Here is a 6799-nt window from a genome sequence, read left to right on the forward strand (position 1 = left end):
CTTACTCAGGCCAAAAGTATTGTAGGTCCAAACTTTACTACCCAATATCAGAGATCGCAACAAAATAGTGGTGATCTTACCCCCTACAAACCCAAATTTGAACCCATACTCCAAATCAAACAACAAGAAGAATTACTTGTTGAAGAATCTTCTGAAGAAGAAGAAGAAGCAGAAACTAGTGAAGAAGAAGAAGCTAGTTTCATCCATGAGCATAACCTCAAGCACTTTCAGAATAAGCTTGAGTCTCAGAAAATTCCCACTCTTGAGAAAATCAAGAAACTACTCGAGCAGAACATCGATGTAGATCCTCAGAAGTTTTGGGAAAAAGACCCAGTGGTCTGTGAATTAAGATTACATGACATGAATGCTATCTGTCATGTCAAAGCCATTCCTCAGTACAAAGAGGAAGACCAAAAAGAATTCAGAAAAGATATTGAAGATCTCCTGAACAAGAGATTAATTCAACCTTCCACTAGCCCTCATCATGCTCCAGCATTCTACGTGAGAAATCATGCAGAAACCCTTCGAGGAAAAGCTAGAATGGTTATTGACTATCGAGATGTCAATAAGAAGACTGTCAAAGACGGCTATCAAATTGCTCAAGTAAGAGTATTGATCAACCAGCTCAGAGGAGCTAAAGTCTTTTCAAAATTTGATGCAAAGTCAGGATTTTGGCAAGTCAAAATGCATCCTGAGAGTGTACCTCTCACTGCATTTGGAACACCACAAGGACATTACGAATGGTTAGTAATGCCTTTTGGTTTAAAGCAAGCTCCCTCAATATTCCAGAGAAAAATGGATAATATCTTCAAGCACGTTGCGGAGTTTTGCGTCGTCTACATAGATGACATTCTGGTCTTCTCCAAAAACAGAGAAGAACATATGAAACACCTCCATGAGGTTGTAAAGCTGATAGTTCAGCATGAAATTATCCTAGGTGAAAAGAAAATCTTCTTTATCCTTGATGAAGTTGATTTCCTAGGTATAAATATCAAAAATGGAGTGATAAAACTCCAACCTCATATCCTTGAGAAAATTTGGAAATTCCCAGATAGAATTCCTGATGCTAAGAGTCTAGAGAGATTCCTTGGTGTCATAAATTATGGGAGAGATTTCATCCCCAAGATCTCAGGGTTAACAGCAATGTTATCCCCAAAGACAAGTTCCAAAAGAAAACGGAACTTCACAGAAGATGATGAAAAAACTGTGAAGCAGATAAAAAATCTCTGCAAAAACCTCCCTCCTCTTCAACAACCAGAAGAGAATGATGAAATTATCCTCCAAACAGATGCGAGTGATAATTACTGGTCCGGTGTTGTTCTGGCAAAAACGCCTGGAACTAACATTGAAAAAATCTGTAAATTTTGTAGTGGCAAGTTCAGCCCTGCAGAACTGAATTATCCCACAGGGGAAAAAGAAATTTTGGCTGTAAAGAAAACGATTTTAAATTCTCCAGCTTTTCTTGGAAAACCCTTTACTGTTCGCACCGATTGTGCCAGAGTAAAGAATTTCAAAAATTTCAAACTTGATAAAGCTGCTGATAGAGGAAGATTAGCTAACTGGCAATTATTTCTTAACCAATACGATTATGTTGTTGAATTAATTGCAGGAAACAAGAATTATCTTCCAGACGCCTTGACAAGAGAATTAGCCATGTTCAACAGAAGAGATGATGACGAAGGTCGCAATCCCAGAAGCAGAAGACTTGGGAAAGAACATGAGGATATCGAGGATCCCAAAGAAGAAATCCTCAAAAAATTCCTGCTAGGTCCAAAAAGACCAGCCATAACTGATCAATCCCAGGGTAAAGGATTGGCTAGCCCGTCTCAAACGGCAGACGGTAAAGGCTCATCAAGACCGTTGACGGCTGTTGCTTTGCCAAAAAGCAAACCTACTCCAACTGGAGTAATTAATGTTTTTAATTATGAACTTCGAACTTTTGATACTCCTGTGTTTAGAACTGGCAGGAGACTCGCCTACCACCAGAAGGCAATTCTGGACAATCTTTTATTTGCCTTCCAAGAAAGAAGCAGTGGTCTAATGTTCCCAGCTCTTTTCGCTTTAGCTGAGGAACTCTATGAAAATGGCAGGCCACAGTTCGAAGAACTACAGCAGAGTGCTGTCAAGAAAGAAAAAATTAATTTCCTTGAAAATCCAGAAAGTGCTAAGATCCCTATCATGGCACTCACTGAAACAGATTGGCATGACTTCCACAATCTGATAGGAAGACACAATTCAGAAGACCTAGTTCCTCCAACCCTCTTCATCATAGCGGGACCATATGTTGGAAGATACCTGGTAAATGTTCAGAGTGAACATCCCCAAGAACACAAGCTTTGGTTTGTTGAAAATGGTTTTGTCCATAATCTGTGGACTAAAACAAATGATGATCTAAAAGGTTTGCCGCCCATCATCGTCAATACTGTCAAGAATGTCAGAAATGCTGACAGCACACTTCGACTAAAGTTTAGATCCACTCCCCCAGAATGGATCCGAAAGGCAAACGGTGAGGTTGAATATATTTCTCCATATCATTATGTGAGAATTATTCAAAGAAAATATCTACAACCTGCCTGCGTTGGGTACAATGGTCAGCCAAACTCAAGCATCCCATGGATGAAGGCCATGGCCCTGGAGTACATTAAAAAGATCATCTCTGAAGACATCAGCAATACCTTCCTGGCAGCAGGAGAGAAAACCATTATCACTGCCTATGATCATCCTGACGTAGTCAGCAGTGATCTATTCCTATCTCTCACCAGAAAAGAGATAGACTCGACAATGGCATGCATGCAGTGGGTGGAAAAGCTTGAAAATGACAACCACTATAAGATGTATGTTGATACAGATGTCGAAGACAACGCTACAACCACTCGCATGGCCCAGACAGACAACAACTCCTTTGTCTTTGGCCACAATTCTGAAACAGATGAGAACATGTGAAGCTACAGGAGAAGAATAAAGCTCCAAATTTGCAACTGTAGAACTTTAGACTTTTTCTAAAGCTACTTTTGCTTTTTCAAAAGAAGAAAGAGACACTTCACCCAATCCTTTTCTGCTTTCTCCATCCGACCTCCATCATCAGGAGCACTCAGAAAGCTGAAAAGTCACGGAGTTGTTCTGTACATTGTTATGTTTTGAATTCTAGTTTGAGTTCCGCTCTCTATATAAAGAGCTTTAGTTTCATTTGTAAGGCATTCGAAAACGGAAACATCAGTCTGATATTCGAAAAGAGCCATAGTAGTGTGCTTCCATTTATATCTAGAAGTGAAGTAGTGTGCTTCAGTACAAGTAAGTACCTGTTCTCATTCTTATGGATAGCTAAACAGCTTTTGCTGTTTACCTGAGAATGAGGCTCTGAATGTTTAACATGTATGTATATTTGAATAAATAAATTCGTATGGTTGCTCACCCATTTCTTCAAACATTTATAATTGTCATTAAATTGCCCTAATTATAGTTGTCTTTATCTTGTCACTATCTAAGTGTCTACATCTTGTAGAATTCTTAGGTTCTGGTTATACTGTTCAACTGAAAAATCAGTTTTAAATCCAAAACTAAGACAAGCAGCAGTGATTCCGCCTGTTAAGTATCCGTTAGGCGAGAGGCCGTTAGGAGAAATTAGGCATGTTGAAGGCTAGTTTTGTCCTACTTTTGACGTTTAAAATAAAGTTTGTTTAGTCAAACAGTATTAGCAAAACTACAGAATAATATAAGATACAATTGGCATTTAGATAAAAGACTTATCCCTGTTAGTCTTTTCTTAAAAGAAACAGTGTAATACAAAAGTGTTGGGTAGTTGGGAAAAATACTGGTGCTTTTTGGGTATACGGGAAAAACCCCTAAAAACAACCATAATTACCACTTTATACCTCAATTGTTGTAATTTATAGTAAAATGCATTGTCAAACGAGTAATTCTCTCATGGATGATGAGATTTACACAAGAAAAGTATTAGTTACAACATATAGAACTTTAATACACAATTAAGGACTCGCGCCTCATTTACAATATATACATAAAGTTTTACTACTTTGACAGCAATTCGTTGTCACATTAGTAAAATGGTTCTCAGACTTGTAATATAAAAAATTACCACAAATAAGAGTTTGATTACTTCTTCTACAACAATTCGTTGTCAAACTTGTAATATTGAAGAATTACCACAAATACAACATTGGTTATTACTTTGAACCTCAATTGCCGTAAAATCTAGAAAACACATTGTCAAATAAGTAAATAATTCCTAAAGGACAATAGTTACAAAATAGACAACTTTATTACACCATAAAGGACTCACCGCAAATTTACTTAAACATATGAAGTTTTACTATTATAGCAACACATTAGTTGTTTTATTAGTAAAGTGGTTCTGAAAACTTGTAATAATGAAGTATTAACACTTATTATAACTATGTTTTTTTTTTCGAACTGAGGATTGAGGTTCTCTATTTGCCTCTCTCTTCCAGCGTCCTTCTTCCTTCTTTCTTCTTGGTCCATAGTTAATCTTTGGCGCTCAGATTATTTGCTTCTTTTTTTTTCTTCTTTTGTTGTCATTTTTCTTCTTTCTCTATCTTTTACTTCCTCTTCTCTCCTCCAGTCGCTCTCACCCTCAAAAACCAGATCGAAAAACATACCAAACACCAAACAACCAAATCTGAATCGTACCTTCGCCATCCTTTTCGTCATCCTTCTCTCTCAGCCTCTCACATCCTGCTTCATTTCCTATGAAACCAATCTTGGCCCAAAATCCGTAATACCCAAATCAAAAAACCTAACACCTCAGCCCCAAATACCTCCTCCAATCTCACGTGCTCTCTCGACTTCTTGCTAATGCTTAGCAATCAGTTGCTTGTCACACTCGATTTCTGTTTAGCAATCGAAATCTTGTCGCTCGTTAGGTATTTTTGGCTTTTTGGTATATGTTTGCAGTCTATTTTCGGTAAATTGGAGTTGATTTTGGTTAGTTCTTTGGTTTTTGAATGTGATTCTGTCAAGAAATTGAATGGCTTCGATCAAATTTGTAGGTTGCAGAGGTCTTCGTTTTGAGTTATATTTGCAGGTCTCCCGTTTGTTGCATTTGCGTTTGGGTCTTAAAGGTATATTTGTTTCTTCTACTTTTTCTTTGCTAGTTTTATGATTTGTTTCTGGTACTGTATCTGCTTCTCGTAATTCCTAACAGTATTAGAAAGAAACTAATAAATATTTTATTGCTAATTAAAGCTTTTCTTTATCTGTTTGCACTGAAGAACCTAAGTACGTAACTTTGTTTTATTTGAAATTCAGAAAGAAATTGATCACGTACAGATGAAATTGATTAGATTAGTTGATAGCTAGTCCCACACCTATAGTGGAGTTGCAAGTTGTACGTTGAGCCAAAAGGAGAAGGCACTGTGATATTGAATGCATTTGGAAGAAGAATGAATATAACTTGTAAGATCAGAAAGGATAGAAGAAATTACCAAAAATAAAGAAGAAGAAGACTCAAAGGTTTAGCAGTCTGCAGGGATGATCAAGTGGAGTGAAGAAAAGCAAAGGACTAGGTAAAAGCTTGAGAGCATATTTCTAGAAATATAGTTTTTATTAGGAAATTTTTGTATCATTGGCATTCCTCAAGGTCTTAAAGTTAGGAATGCAGAACTAAAAAGACCAACATTACGATCCTTTAGAACATAGACAAAGTTATCTAAATATTGTTAAACTACTGGCAACTATAAAATTGAATACTTCTCTGAAATCAAGTATTGAAGTTCACCTACTTTCAGTATTAGGCTCAGCTTGTGTATTTATGACTGCACATATTGATCTTGGATATCTTTCTTGATCAAATTACTTAATTCACTTTAATCTTTCACGATAATCTTTGAACAAATTCCTGCTGCAGGACAGTGACTAAGAAGAAGTTGAGGCAGAAGATATTGAACCTGACAAGTACATTTAGATATGGCACTTCCAGTGTTTATTTTTGATCGAATGACGTACTTCAGTTTATTTCTGACCCACGTCTTCTCGATTACACAATTAAGTTTCAGAATTACTATATTGTACCCTAGCTAGCCCAGAGGTTTTGGAGTCGAGGAACCGGGGTAGGCCACCATGGGAGCAAAGACGGGTAGATGAATTCGTATAAACGATGGCGTATACCCTGTGTGACTATCTCTAACATTCCTCCACGAAGGTTGCACGTGAAAGAAGTCTCCAAGGTGAGAGAAATGCACTATATCCTCATTGTTTGGGTGGAAACTTCGCACCCAAACCTTGTCCGGGTTGAGCTTCTTATGTTTGCAGGTTATAGTAACAGGGTCGACTGACCATTTGAATTTGCCTTCCTTGTCCTTCCTTGACCATTTGAGACTGTAGCAACGTTTGGACTTTGGACACACACTTGAATCACAAAATGAACTAATTGCAGGGAAGCCGACAGAGGATTTCAACCAATATAACCTTCGGAATAGTTAGTGTAAGAGGCCTTTAATTTGGAATAGTTAATGATCGAATTGATCACAATTTCGGATTTCATATAGCTAGAATGTAAGCCTCAACTGCAAAGCCAACCGACCTCGTCAAGGATACATTTCAAAAGAAACGAGTCAAACTACTGTAAAACAGTACAAGTCAACCACAATTTTCCAATTTCCAAACCATTTTGGTCTGAAGGAATTTCTTACATTAATAAATGGGAAAATCTCACAAACAGTACCTGACCTATTGGCCACTAATAACTTTCGTACCTCAAGTTCAAAAAATATCAGATTGGTACCTGAACTTTTGACCCCGACCCAATATCAGTACCTGGGAA

The 6799-nt window shown here is 37.4% G+C and overlaps 1 long non-coding RNA gene across 1 annotated transcript; it reads left to right on the forward strand.

The window, feature by feature from the left end:
- Nucleotides 1–4422: 4422 nt before the first annotated feature.
- LOC133741911 (uncharacterized) lies at nt 4423–6428 on the forward strand. Its single transcript, XR_009862228.1, has 3 exons — nt 4423–4901; nt 5028–5099; nt 5885–6428. It is a non-coding gene; the product is annotated as an uncharacterized LOC133741911 (long non-coding RNA).
- The last annotated feature ends 371 nt before the right edge of the window (nt 6429–6799 follow it).

Source organism: Rosa rugosa, chromosome 4 (assembly GCF_958449725.1).
Source record: "Rosa rugosa chromosome 4, drRosRugo1.1, whole genome shotgun sequence".
NCBI classification, from domain to species: Eukaryota; Viridiplantae; Streptophyta; class Magnoliopsida; order Rosales; family Rosaceae; genus Rosa; species Rosa rugosa.